The sequence below is a fragment of the Ursus americanus genome, chromosome 5 (assembly GCF_024610735.1).
Source record: "Ursus americanus isolate L20-20 chromosome 5, mUrsAme1.1.p, whole genome shotgun sequence".
NCBI classification, from domain to species: domain Eukaryota; kingdom Metazoa; phylum Chordata; class Mammalia; order Carnivora; family Ursidae; genus Ursus; species Ursus americanus.
Genome location: NC_142131.1, coordinates 87,341,068 through 87,356,301, shown reverse-complemented (window position 1 = coordinate 87,356,301; position 15,234 = coordinate 87,341,068).

The window sequence follows — 15,234 nt, the reverse complement described above, 5'->3', positions numbered from 1 at the left end:
TTTGTGGTTTGGGAAGCTCTGTTGTAAACGGGTCATCATGGTTCCGGGCATACTAGATGCTCAATACACTCTAGCTTTGCAATGAGTGCTAGGAACTATGGTGCCAGATACCACTGTGACTTACTCACGGGCTCCCAGCAGGCAAGGACAGTGGGGGCCTTGATGTGGCACCCCACATCCAGCAGGGGTCATGTCTTGTGGAGAGGACTGGGGGAGAGTCCATTGAGTGAAGGAACTTAGCCTCACTAATTTCGTCACAATACAAGCCTCCCAGCTGTCACAAGACGGCTGCTCGGCTATTTTTATGGGTTTTCTTTTTCTTTTGTGGAAGGGAAAGGACTTGAAGACCTACACAGGGACCAACATAACCGGCTGCTCAGGGGCTCTGATGAGAACCGCTGGAAAGGCCTCGTTGTCCCTTGGGAAAGATGCCATCCATTCTGTGAACTCATTCATTGGGTGCTGTGGTCAGAAAAACAAAACCCAGACCTCCAGCGTTGGTTTTGGGAGCTGTCTAGGAGCACGGGGGTGTGGAAGCATGAGTGCAGGAGGAGATGCTGTGACATGCTCATTTTGCACACTGGATCTGAACTCAGCCCACTCAGCCAGACCCCCAGCAACCAGCTTGTAGTCTGATGCACTCAGATGAACCAAGACAACCAGGGTTCAGTGCTGGTGCCCTGAGGGATGGAGCCAGGGGAGGCTGGAGCGAGGCTCGATGCAAGGGGAAGACTGAAATCTCCTGTGAGGTTTGGTTCCAGCTGAGGGATGGAGGAGGAGGAGAAGGGCACCGGGGACACTTCCGCAGGCAGATGCCCTTAGAGGAGGCTCAGGGGAGCCGGGTTTGAGGGCAGGAGGATTGCTGAAGGGTGGAGTCACAGCTGTGCACCGGGAGAGGATCTGGGCATCGAAGGTAAGACAGGTGCACGGAGACATTTCCCGGCTGCTCTGCAGGGTCTGTCTTCCCGCCTGACCTCCGTCCTGCTGATTGTCATGCTTGGCTTCTAGGAGGTTTCTGCTCATTCTGACCTTCCTTTCTGTCTGCTCAACTGAGGTGAATCCCAGGATGCTGGAATTTCAGGATGGCCCCTGACTCAGGGAGAGGAAAGTGGTCAAGGGCCCCACGTGATGGGTGTGTGTGTGACAGGGTGGAGTCAGGACCAGACATTGCACAGGATGTTTTTGGCATTTGCTGGGCGAACCATGGCATTTTATTACAGTGCTGCCTGGAATCCCAGGGAGCTGGGGCCAAAGTAGCACATAGTTTGTCCTGCAGGAGGGGACCGTCTAGTGCATGCTGTGCCCCTCATTCTGATGTGTATCCTGACTTTCCTCTCAGAGCATAGACCCCATCCTGCATCCCACACCCTGAACCCCTCTCAGAGCACAGACCCCGCTCTGGCTCCTCTGTCTTCATCCAGCCTCAGCACTGAGGTGTAGTAAATCCTATAAGCCTGGTGTCCTTACCTTGGGTGTTTTCTTTCAGTCCCAGGAGCAGGGAAATCCGCTCTCTGTCCGCGTGCTGTGTAAGGTACGTTAATGCTGGGAGGTGTAGATAGGTTTCTCCGTGGAGATCTGGATGCAGCCCCCGGGTCACAGTCGTCAAACAACAAAAACATAATGTAAGTATCCAGCACTAAGCCAGGGATGCCGAGTGGGTACTTTTCCTCCTCCTCCATTAGCTGCCTGTGAACCTCGACCCCTCTCATTTTACTGTATATCCGTTTATTCTTCTGCCGGGAAACCCCTGGATCCCTCTACGGAGTTCTGCTCGAGACGTGAATTCTGAATGACTCCAAGTGGTTTTGATGAGCCTCTGGAACTTAGTGCCATGACTTCCGGAATTTCCTGATACCGTAGTTACCGGCCCTTCCAAGTCTGCTGGCTACCTCACGTGCATGCAGGGGTGACACTGAGGGCAGGCTGCCAGCGTGTCCCCAGCAAGACATGTTGAGGCGATGACCCTTCATGCCTGTGAATGTGCCTAATTTGCAAATCAGGTCTTCAGAGATGTAATCAAGTTCAGAGGATGTTACACTGAATTACACTGAGCCCTAAGTATTTTTTTAATTTTATTTTTTTAATTTATTTTTTTACTTAAAGACTTTATTTATTTATCTGATAGAGGGAGCACAAGTGGGGGAGCAGCAGAGGGAGAGGGAGAAGCGGGCTTCCCACTGAGCAGGGAGCCCAATGTGGGGCTTGATCCCAGGACCCTGAGGTCCTGCCCTGAGCTGAAGGCAGATGCTTCACCGACAGAGCCACCCAGGCATTCTAGAGTGAGCCCTAAGTCTGATGATGGTTACACATAGGGCACGTGGGGTACCTGGATGGCTCCGTCGGTGAGGCACGCCGATTCCAGATCTTGGGGTCGTGAGTTCAAGTACCACGTTGGATATAGAGATTACTAAAAAAAAAATAGTTTTTTGTTTAAGTTTATTTATTGTATTGATTAATCTCTACACCCAGTGTGAGCTGGAACTCACAACCCAAGATCAAGAGTTGGTGTTCTGCCAACTGAGCCAGCCAGGCGCCCCTAAAAATAAAATCTTAAAAAAGAAACAACAAAAGTAAGTAGGCCACGTGTAGACAGACCCAGAGAAAGCCTTGTGATGACATAGGCAGAGATTGGGGTAATGGGCTTCCAAGGCCTGGGAAGAACCCCCCCCCCACACCCACTAATTTGACTTGCCATATTAGGAACTTTGTCCAATCTTGCTTGTTTTGTAAGGATTACTTCCAGTCTCCTGTGCAGTCTCATAGATAAATGAGACCCTTCAATGGGACTTGAAACTTGTCACCTTCAGCTTTTTCCTGCCCTTTATCTGCCACATCTTACTGGGCAGACTTGAGAACTGGTCCCCAGGCCATTTTGCATTCCTGTCTGTGTTCGGGGAGAGCCGTCTCCTTGGAACAGAGAGCGAATTGCCAGCATATCATATCTGCTGTCCTAATCTCTTTCCTCTTCGGATTAATTCAGAGCATTTTATGCATGTCATTTATGGGCATCAGCTCAGAGTGGACAACCTGAAAATCTCATGGGCACGACATAAAGACGAACTAAGGGAAGACGTGGCCATGGTGATCACCGTTCCCAGAGAGGAACAGAATGCTTCCCTGTTGAGGCCCCCCAGGACGGTCTGCGGAAGCCCCACGCCCTGCAGAAGTGTTCACACAAGGAAGGAACCTGCAGGTGACGAGGGTCCCAGTGCACCTTGAAGGGAACAGGCAGGGCAGTCAGTGGCAGGTGCCCCCCCCCCCCCACCTTCAGACTTCCCTCCATGGTTGGCCTGCCATGATGACTCCAAGGTGGCATCAGCTGCGCTTGGTTTAGGTTTATGGGGGGAGCTCACCAGCTTAAAAGTAGGAGGGAGGGGTACCCGGGAAGCTAATACAAGGTGAGGTCTTCTGAAAACACCTGCTGTTTGGGTGGAGCTCTGAGACAAACCCGGAGATGAGGTCACCAGGCTAGAGTGTGAGTTTCACTCTGCAGGTCGGCGTTTCTTGGTTTTTGCCTGCAGCCTAGACAAGGCACGTGCCTCACGATGCACTCTGACAATTTCCATTCTATTTTGCTATAGGTTGGGCTGTTGAAGGTAAACATTCTCTCCTCAACACAACTCCTCTCAGGCTTTCTGAGCATTTTTTCAAGTGGACCTGGCATCTCTGCATTGTCCAATTTTAGCAACTACCCCTGAGATGCCTGATGAGTTGTCCCTCAGGTGAGGTCAGATCACCCTGCTACAGGAATCCCCCTGGGTCATGTTGTTGTGGCCAGAATCCCCCTTGACTCCTGATGTTTCCTCTTGGTAACTTTCTATCTACTGACTCCCACCCTGCTCTTTGGCCATCAATTCCCACTTTTCCTTGCTGCATTCAGACTTGAGCCCAATCTCTCTGTCCCACTGCAAGACTCCATTATAATGGGGTGTTGATGAAGGTTCTCAGAAGGCTAGGAAGATCTTCACAGGTATCGGTTCAGTTAGCATTTGGGGAAAGGACAGGAAAGAGAAGTGTTGGTTGCTGGCTCCCTGACCAGAAAATAGACAATTGTCAGCACAGGAACTGAAGGCTGGAAAGACAGCTGCCTCTTACCTGTGACTGCATCAGCAGTCACTGAAAGGGGCCCCTTGTACCTTTAGCGTCAGGTAAAAATTCTCTCCCAGAGTGGTACCTTCTGTGAAGCCTGCATGGTGGGAAATAAGAAAGGTCTGGCTCCCAAACCTCACCGGGGATGAGCTCGAATTCTGTCCTGAGGGAGGTAGTTCCCGGATATGGTCACACCGGGAACAGGCGGGACAGATCCACCAGGTATAACTGACCCCGTGTGAACCATGCCTTCCATGGTCCATCTTTACGTGTTCTCCTGTGGAACGTTAGAATTTACTTGTACCCTTAGCATCACGTGCACACACGCAAATCTGCATGTCTCAAGGCCAGTTATTTACGCCCCCAACTCTTTGATATAATTTCTTTAAAAAGTTTTATTATTTTTTAAAATTTGCTGCTTCTACTAACAGAGTTAATGCAATGATAAATCATCATCAACTATCCAAGTATCAAATTCTTGAATGGTTGAAACAAAGGCCCAGAAAAGTTAAGAGGGATTTCTGGGGAAGCACAGTGCCTTTGACTTCCGATTTCCGGCTCTGTTCCGGGATCGCTTCCACCTGGTCTCTCTAGGATTCCAGAAGCTTCCCCTGGTGTTCAGCCGGATCCACCATGACCTTCCTCTCCCCCGCCATCTCCACGGGACCCCCGGCTTCGCGCAGTTCCTCCTCCGTGTGCCCACGTCACAGCCGGGGTCCCCGCCCAGGCTCCGGGAGTTTCTGGGGGCCAGTGGTGCCAGCTCTGCGTCCTCGGGCGCACGGCCTCCGCGGTGGAGCCAGCGGTGGGCGGGCCCAGGGGAGGTTCTAGCAGCCGACCCTCTGCGGGGGCGCTAGTCTTTCCCGGGAAGCCGATGGTCGGGGAGGTGGGCGCATTCCTGTAAGGTCTGCATCTCTGCCAGGCTCTCTGGGGTGACTCGGCAGCTGGCTGGACCCACCATCAGTCACGGACTTTGGTGTCGTAACTCGGCAGTAAGGGCTTGCTCGGGCTCTAGCACCGTGCGAGGGGTGGAATGGGAGTCTCGGGTAGCTCCTGCCCTCCCCCAGAAATGAGTGGCAGAGGCTTCAGGGGCGTGTGCTTACATCCAAATTGTCATGCAGATGTCTGAAATTCGAATTAACCCGAACGTCGGTCTTTGAATTGCTAGGGCGGAGGGTGGTTTAAATAAATTTCACAAGCAAATCGTGTTCCTAGGGAATCTCCTTGGGAAGAGAAGCTAGAAGGTCCCCCGCGCTCGGTTGTTCGACGCATTGTTAGCGACCGATTAAAGTTTTAAGGGGCGCAGAAGGCGTGGAGCTGCGCGGGCTTCCTGCTCCCGGCAGGTGCGCGCAGAGATTCCGCACGTTGGCCAATGCAAACTCTTCTCCGGAGTTGAGAGCCCCCGCCGGAGGGGAATCGCCTGCAGCTGCGTATTTACACCCTTTTTAATTAACTACAGCTGCACCCCGGGTTCTGCTAACTGGGGGCAGTGCTGTTTCCCGCTCCTCCCTCTTCCAGAAACGTCGCCCAACGCCAAAAAGCGATCCAAATCTACATTTCAAAGAGGAGTGAGAGGAGTCTGGGCTTCTTTCAGAACAAAGAGAGAATGTAAGGAATTTTGTTGTGGCTTTTCAACTTTTAGATAACAAGTGACATAGTTCTGATGATAGAGGGGCTGCTTTTTCTCCTCGCTCTGTCACGGTATTGTTCCCGGAAATCTGTTCTCATTTTCTTCTTACACGCATTTTGCACACACATAAATACAGTTAAGTGAGTTTCTTTGGCTTTCAATTTAAGAAGGTGTGAAAGACAGTAGCCATATTAAACCCTGAGTTCCTAAAGAGCAGTCTGTGGGGTACCTGTATTGTACCCGAATCGTGTGTCAGGAAAATGCTGATTCCTGGCCGCCCCCTCAAACCTTCCCAGGAGGAAACACTGGGAGAGAGCATGTCAATCTCCATTTCTCGAAATGCAGTGTGCATGTACTCCCAGGACTTTCTTGGTAGCTGGAAGTTCGCACCTTTTGGCCACCTTCAACCATTTCACCCCCCCCCCCCCCCGTATTTTAATGTGGAACAGAAGACGAGTTCCCCAGGCAGGGAGGGGCTGTAAAGCCCGAAGCGTCATTCTGTGCCCAAACTCCCTCCTTGGACTTGAGGCGCGGTGGGAGGAATACAGAGGCAAACTTGCGCGCGGTTACCCGCGGGAGTGGAGTGGGGCGTGTGGTTTATGAGCTCCCTGCACAGTGCCTGCTCTGCTTATCAGCAATCGTGCACGCTTCTAAAAATAAAGTGGCTTGCTGGAAGACTGAAAAACATTCTTAAAAAAAAAAAAAAGTAGTGTATTGCGCGCCCCGCCTCCCCCGGGAGATTCCCTGGAGCCGCCTCTCAGTGCCTCCCCGACCTGTGGCCGCAGAGTGACTTCCCTGCGGTCTTGGCCAAAGGTTATCCTGAGGCGTTCAGGGCATCAGGGTGCCCCCTGCCGGGAATGCGCACTACAGGTCCTACAAGACTGGACGAAACGCGGTGTGACAAGGGCGCGATCCTCCGTGCCGCGTGGGTTTATGCTGCAGAGGGGCTCCAGGCGCGCAGGACCCGGCCTGCACAGCTGGTCAGCTGGGGCGCACGCGTGCAGTGGAATGGTGACCCGTGTAGAGCCACAGGCCCGGGACCTTCTTATTTTATTTCTTACACAAATTGCAAGGTCAACCGTTTCCCACGGGACTCCTCTGCAAACATAAATCCACCCGGTGCACCCCCAACGATAGCGGAGGTTAATTGCCCACCAGTTTTACTTGGCTGTCACCGCCAGAGGGCGGAGAAGGTGCCGGAGGGGCGTTTGGCGTTCGGGTTCAAAATTGTCCTTTCTCCAGTCGGCCTGCTAGAAGGTGATTGGAGAAGTGTCACACTGGGAACCTCCGGGGCTCGCTCCCTTCACAGTGCTGACACGATTCCTCAAATCTGAATGGCCAGGGCGACTGTCTGGGAGACGCGCCCCAGGGTCACAGTGCCCCGGACGCACAGGCGCTCCACCGCCCACAAGCACTGGGGCCCACCCAGCTCTGAGCCCTCGATCACCTGTCCGGAGCAGCCAGCGCCCCGGCAGCGCTGGGGTGGGGCTTCTCTGTTGTCCTCGCCTCCCTCCTCCTCTTCCTCTTCCCTTCCTCCTCCCCTCTTCTCTTCCTCCCTTCTCCTCCTCCACCCTCCCTCTTCTCCCCTCCTCCTCCCTCCCCTCCTCCTTCTCCCTCTCTTCCTCTTTCTTGCTTCCTTCTCCTCCTCCCTCCTCCTCCTTCCTCCTCTTTTCCTCATCCTCCTCCCCCTCGTCCTGCCAAACACCCTGCAAATTGTCCTTTCAATGTATGCTTCCCAGACAAGGTGTAAAGCATGCCATTTGCCTACATTGTGGTCAATGGCAGAAAATACCAAACTTTTAAAGTTTTAGCAACTGGGACAGGTGAGGAGTAGGTTCTTTTTGTTATCATTGGAATTTCCTGATCTCTCTGTGGATCACCGTGTTCATGTGGATGACAGCCCACACGAAGGAAGGTGGCCCCTGTTCCGTGTCCTGCTGCTCACACCCTTTGGTCCATCCCGATGCAGCAGGGTGTGTCTGTGTGACCGTCTGCAGCACCTGGCAGAGGGGATGGTGTGTCTCCTCCAAGACGAGGTGACAGAAGGCTGTGTGTGGCTCCCTTCCTGTAGCTCTCCTGCCCACTTGCGCTCTCTCCCTCCGTCTCCCTCATCCTTGCTCGGGGGGAGGCCAGCTATATAGGCGCCGTCTTAGGGGGACGGCCTTATGGCCTGGAACCGCAGCCTCCTGCCAGCGCCGGAGAGTGGGCGTGGAAGTGGATCCTCAGACCCAGAGCCAGAACCGGTCATTCCCACATCCCACATCCCGGGCGCACAGACGCCATCTAGCCCGGTTTCCGCTTGGAAGCCGCTTGTTATACACATGGCAGCAGGCAGCTAATACGGCTTATTTGCTCGCTTATGTTTAGTAGGTTTTTACACATTTTGGATATCAATAATCTGTTGTGTAAAATGAGAATATTTTCACCAAGAATAGCCTTCATTGTTGATGTTTTAACTTTATGGCATCTTTTGTCAAATACAGGGTTTATCTAGGAACTGCGAAGCCGAGTGGGGATAGCCATTTCCAGTTGAAGTAGGGAGAGAGTACTGGAGGACCGAGTAGATTCTTGGAGGTGTGGTGAGAGCTCTGAGACCAGTTCCGTGCGGCGTCTCCCTGAGGCGGGTGTAGGGAGTGCTGACAGCAAGTGCAGGTGAGCAGCTGGGCTGCCACGCTCGCTCGGTGTGGGCTCCGGCGCGTCGTTGACCTTCTCTGCGCCCAGTTTGCTCCCTTGTCAAGTGGCAGTACCACATAGGGTTCCCGTAGGAGTGACACATCGCATCGGCGTGCTATAGGGTGCCTACGGAAACTGACGACATGCTCGAGACTGCGGCATGGTGCCTCATGCACCGGGCACAGAGGAATGTGGTCGACCGCGCGCGCCGGGGACCACTGCTTACACAGCGCACGCCGTGGTCATTCCCAGGCTTCAGCGTCCTCGTTGACAGAATGGAGGTGTTGATCTTTCATAGTGTGAGCTGCACAGGATAGCCGTGAGCGTGTGATAGTAAATTTGTTCTTTGTCCCCTTTACGGAGTTGATGGGTCAGCAGCATCTCTGTTATTCCCAACAAGCCCCTTTGAAACATAGCTGAGTTTAAGCTAATGAGGGGACTCTAGGTGGGGCCCCTGCATTGCCCTGGGTTGGGGCTGGTTGGTGGACAAACCCATCCTGTCATTAGAGTTTTGGAACCTTGAGCCGCACCCTCAGACCTCCCAGGAGGAGAGAGGGCTGGAGATTGAGTCCAATCACCAATGCCCAATGACTTAATCGTTCATGTATGTGTAATGGCACCTCCCTAAACACCCCCAAGTGAGGGGTTCGGAGAGCTTTCAGAAGGGTGAACACGGAGCCCTGGCAGGAGGGTGCCCCAGCCCTCACACCTTGTCTGTGTGCGGCTTCCATTGCGCTGTTCCTGTGTTGTAGCCTTTAGAAGCAGCTAGCAAAGTGCTTTTCTGGGTTCTGTGAGTCATTCCAGAAGGGTTTTGAACTTGAGGTGGGGAGTGGACGCGGAAACCCTTGAATCTAGGAGCTGTCATGAGATGTCCCGGTTACAGTCTGGTGGGATTGGCGTCTGCCGTGGGGGCCGGGCCGTCTTGTGGAACGGAGCCCTGAGTCGGTGAGACTTGACACCGACTCCAGGTACTGTCAGAATCGAGTTATAGGCCCCCAGTCGAGGGTCCAGAGAATTGGGGAATTTGTGAGTGAAAGTAAAGGGTTAAATAGGGTGATGTTAGCAAAGTGTTTTCATAGTCCTGGCACACAGTCTTCCATGATGGTCCTGAAATTACTGAGAAAGAAGAAACTGAGTCCTTTTTTTGTTTGTTTGTTTAAATCTTCTGTCTTGATTCATACCAAACCCCCTTTTTAGTTTTATGTTTTTCCCTGTCTTTTAAATTTAATTTAATTTAATTATTTATTTATTTATTTATTTTAAAGATTTTATTTATTTATTTGAGAGAGAGAGCGTGCACAAGCAGGGGGAGCAGCAGAGGGAGAGGGAGAAGCAGGCTCCCGCCCAGCAGGGAGCCCGATGCGGGACTCGATCCCAGGACCTTGGGACTGTGACCTGAGCCAAAGGCAGACGCTTCACTGGCTGAGCCACACAGACACCCCTCATTTTTTATTTTTTTGAAAGTTTACTCCTTTCTTTATTTTTTAGTAATCTCTACACCCAACATGGGGCTTACTCACAATCCTGAGATCAAGAGTTGCCTGCTCTTCCGAGGGAGCCAGCCAGGCGCCCCAAACTTGCGTCCTTTTAAACTAATGCATGTACCTCAGTGCATGCTGACCCCGCACTTGTGTTTGCAGACCTCGGTGCTGCGTTCTGGAAGAGGCAGAGACGGCAGCAGTCGTGTGCTATGTGGATGCAGATGTGCTCTAATGGATGGGAGTAAAGGAAAGTGGAGAAACTGGGGAGACAAGACCGTCTGACCTGCTGAGATGGCAGGCTCTTCCGCGCCTGGCTGCCTCTGGGTCATTCCAGAAGAGTGGGCGGCCAGCCGCCGTGAGTGTGTTTGTGATGGAGGTGAAAGCGCTAGCGCTGCGGGGTGGGGGTGGGGGGCTTGCAGGGCTGTGGTTCCACCAGGCTGGCCGGAGCCACAGGTGAGCTTGAATTGGTGACCTTGGGCTGCTGTAGGGGCCACAGCCCTGGCAGGTTCCACAGCAGAGATTAGACGTCGTGGTTCTGGGTCTGCGATCAGGGGGCCATCGAGGTTGTTTGGTTCTGATGTCTGCCGGAGTGGGCTGTGATCCTGCGGCATGCTCCCACGGCCTCCTCTGTGCTCACGAAGACACCGGGAAAGATCTGTCTTCCTGTTCCTTTGAGGACACTGACTCCGGCGTGAGGCTCCATGTTGTGACCTCATCTAACATGGATCATGTCCCAGAGGCACAGCTCCTAATACCCTCACACCAGATTAGAGCTCCAGCCTGTGAATTCAGTCCGTAGCAGGCTTGCACACAGCTCCTCCGAGTCTTGACCAGAAACCTTGTGATCGCCACCACACTGAGCCTGTGACACGCTCCTGGTGAGCCTCTGACATGCTGTCTGTGAGGCCACGCTGAGCCTGTGACACGCTGTCTGTGAGGCCACGCTGAGCCTGTGACACGCTTCCGTGAGGCCACGGTGAACCTGTGACACGCTGTCCATGAGGCCACACTGAGCCTGTGACACGCTTCTGTGAGGCCACGGTGGGCCTGTGACACGCTTCCGTGAGGCCACGGTGAACCTGTGACACGCTTCCGTGAGGCCATGCTGAGCCTGTGACACGCTTCCGTGAGGCCACGGTGGGCCTGTGACACGCTTCCGTGAGGCCACGGTGAACCTGTGATACGCTGTCCATGAGGCCACACTGAGCCTGTGACACGCTTCCGTGAGGCCACGGTGGGCCTGTGACACGCTTCCGTGAGGCCACGGTGAACCTGTGATACGCTGTCCATGAGGCCACACTGAGCCTGTGACACGCTTCCGTGAGGCCACGCTGAGCCTGTGACACGCTTCCGTGAGGCCACGCTGAGCCAGTCACATGCTGCCGGTGAGGCCACGCTGAGCCTGTGACACGCTTCCGTGAGGCCACTCTGAGCCAGTCACATGCTGCTGGTGAGGCCACGCTGAGCCTGTGACACGCTTCCATGTGAGAGCACACTGAGCCTGTGACACGCTTCCGTGAGGCCACGCTGAGCCAGTCACACGCTGCCGGTGAGGCCACGCTGAGCCTGTGACACGCTGCCGGTGAGGCCACGCTGAGCCTGTGACATGCTATCCGTGAGGCCACGCTGAGCCTGTGACACGCTGTCAGTGAGGCCACGGTGAGGTCTATCTGTGCAAGGAGGCTGTGGTGAGGCCGTGTCAGCACTTCCTGGGTTGTGTGGTGTGGGGCCTTCCGCTGGGAGTGGAGCACAACACAGGGAACTGCTTAGCTGCAGGGTAGGTCGGGCTCTCTGTTGTGAGGCACCCCACACCTTGCTCTCTGGTCAGGATATTTGGGGTGTGGGATGAGGGCCATGGGGAGCTGGTGGGGCTGTGATCGCATATGGGACCATCAGCGCGGCTCCTCTGTGAGCTCACCAGCCAGATCGTCAAGCCTGGCCTTGTCCTGCGTGTGCGTCCCACACGTCCACATGGGCACCCAGCGTGCGTGCTAGGTGGTGGGGTGAGTGTTGTCAGCTTCCCGAGGGCTGGGCAGGGTCACCTGAGGAGCCAGGTTCTGCCTCAAGATACACATTCCTCCTGAAATGCCAGTACTATCCGCTCCTAGTGCCCTGCACCCCCATTGTGGTCACGCGGGTGGTGTGGGAAGAAGGCACAGGGGGTGGTGTGTATGAATTTGCTGGGGTGGCTGTAACATAATGATAGAAGTTTGTGTTTTCACTGTTGTGGAGGCTGAAGTCTGAGATCAGAGTCTGGGCAGGGCTTCTCCTGAGGCCTCTCTCCTTGGCTTGCTGATAACCATTTTGGGCTCACACAGCCGTCCCTCTGTATGTGTGGGTACCCTAATCTCTTCATATAAGGATGTCAATCATATTGGATCAGGGCCAATTCAAATAACCTAATTTAACTGTAATTACCTCTCCAAACACCCTATCGCCAAGGGGAACCTTCTTACACTGTTGGTCGGACTGCAAGCTGATATAGCCACTCTGGAAAACATTATGGAGGTTCCTCAAGACGTTAAAAATAGAGCTACCCTATGACCCAGCAATTGCACTACTGGGTATTTACCACAAAGATACAGATGCAGTAAAAAGAAGGGGCACACGCACCCCAATGTTCATAGCAGCCGTGTCCACAATAGCCAAACTGTGGAAGGAGCCGAGATGCCCTTCAACAGATGAGTGGATGAAGATGTGGTCTATATATATAATGGAATATTACTCAGCCATCAGAAAGGATGAATACCCACCATTTGCATCAACATGGACGGGACTGGAGGATATTAGGTTAAGTGAAATAAGTCAAGCAGAGAAAGACAATTATCATATGGTTTCCCTCATATTTGGAATATAAAGAATAGTGCGGAGGACCACAGGAGAAGGGAGGGAAAACCGAATGGGGTAAATCAGAGAGGGAGACAAACCATGAGAGACTCTGGACTCTGGGAAACAAACTGAGGATCACAGGTGGGAGGTGGGTGGGGGGACGGGTTAACCAGCTGATGGGTATTGATGAGGGCACCTGTCGTGACGAGCACTGGGTGTTATATGTAACTAATGAATCATTGAGTAGTACATCAGAAACCAATGATGTACTATATGCTAGCTAACTGAACATAATAAAAAACAATTATGATATTCCCCACACCAAAAAAACCTTAAAAACAAAAAATCAAAGACCCTATCTCCAAATATGGTCACATTCGGAGGTCCTGGGGATTGGGACTTCAACATAGGAATTGGGAGGAAAGCGGTGGGTCCATAACACAGAGGAGGCGGTGTGAAAGCTTGTATGTTCAGACAGCTGGGGGACATCACGAAGCCTAGACCGTCTTCCGTTCCACACAGGAAGGCAGGAAATCCCAGAGAGCGGGAGTGCCTCCGCCGGGCTGGTGAAGCCGCGTACTGTGTGTGAGTGAGTTCCCACCCGAGCGCAAGCGCAGGGGTACGCACTGCCCTGACTCCTCGCCGCCGTGGGTCCCCTTGATTTCAGGAGCTGCTAAGGCGCTCAGAGTAAGCTGTTCGTGGTCGGTAATCTCTTGACCTTCCAGGGCCTTGAGCCTTTTCTCAGGCACACACGGGCGTGTGGAGCCTTGGAGACCCCGCAGCAGATTGGTGGGTGCCCGGGATGTTCAGCACATGGAGGTGGGGGGTGCTCAGCTGGGAGGGACGTCGGTGGGCTCGGCCTTTGCAAGGCTGCAAGGGAGCTGCCTGGGAGCGCAGCTTGGAGAGAGAGGGCTGTCTTCCTGTGGTCGCACAGTTATATCGGATACCGCCCTCTGGCCTCGCCGCCCGTGCCCACCCTCCCCTCGCCCGCGGAGCGCTACACGGGGGAGGAAGCGTGTGTGAGGAGGAGTGTGAGCGCTCCTTGCTCTGAAGCACCTCTGGGCACTAATAGCCAGAGATGACCACGCTGGAACCAAGGACATCGACCTCTCGCAGGAACGCCCGGACACAAACAGAAGCCACATGGAGCACCCCGGCCTACGTGTGCACAAAACGCCGGGCCTGCCGAGGACAGAGACGTGCTCCTCCCACCTCCACGCCAGCTCTGCTTTGTAGAACGTTGTAGCATCCAGACAGGTTAATCTTTCCTCTTGATTCTTTCTTTGCAGCGTTTTCTCGTTGCTCGTAATACCCTGTGTGGCCCCCACCTCTCCCCGCACACAACCTATTGAGTATTGACTCTGTAGACGGACTTGGGAGGAGCGGCAGCTGGAGGCTGCGGAGCCCTGCTCCCGGAGGCGCGGCTCACCTGTTCTGATGCGCCCTAGACCCCATAGCGTCTCTTCATATAGTCCTTGCGCGTTTCTTTCCTTTTTTTTTCTCTTAGCGTTATATTTAAAAAATAACATATGCTCATTTTAGACAAGTTGGAAAGTATAGAAAAGGACAAAAGAACAGAAGAAATTCGTTATTAAAAATGTATTCCCCAGAGGTCATTTTTATACAATATTGGCAAACATTCCTCTAATGTCTTGTATAGCTTTTCAAGTAGTTGAGTTTATGCTAGTTAATATAAATGCTTTCCTTAATGGTACAAAATAAGCATTTCCCTGTACACTTAGTCTGAGTTTTAAGAGCTACAAACGTTTTATAACTTAGATGTGCCATAAATTTTAGCCATTCACCTTTTATTGGAATTTTAGGGTGTGTCCAGTTCTTTTTCACCATCATAAGTAAAACTGAAATGAACATACACATGAAGATACAAAATGCTTGCACATTTCTTTTTAAAGTTTTTATTTATTTTAATCAATTTTTATTTTAATACATTTATTTATTTTAGAGAGACAGAGAGCATGCACAAGAGGAGGGGGAGGGGCAGAGGGAGAGGGAGAAGCTCAAGCGGACTCCCGGCTGACCGCGGAGACCAGAGAGGATGGGGGCTCCATCTCACCTCGCGTGAGACCACGACCTGAGCCCAAACCAGAAGTTGGCCACCTAACCGACTGAGCCACCCGGGTGCCCTGTGCACACATCTTAAGTACAATTCACTTATCTGGTATTTGTTCTTTTTGTTTGCTGTTTATAAATATAATTTCTTCCTTTTTACCTTTAATTTGTTTTTATACATGAAATGTACTGATTTCTGCAGTTCTGTGTTCAGCGGCAAGTTTTAACTTTCCTAGTTTAACAATTTCTGAGTTAATTCTCTGGCAAGGAAGTTCGATTTCCTCAGGAAACCATTACATGGTCTGGAAAGAAGGACAGCTCGCTGTTCCTGTTTAGTCTTTATACTGCTCATTTTCTCTCTCTCTTTTTAAAAATATTTTTTATCATGTTAGTCACCATACAGTACATCCCTGGTTTTTGATGTAAAGTTCGATGATTCATTAGTTGCATATAACACCCAGTCCA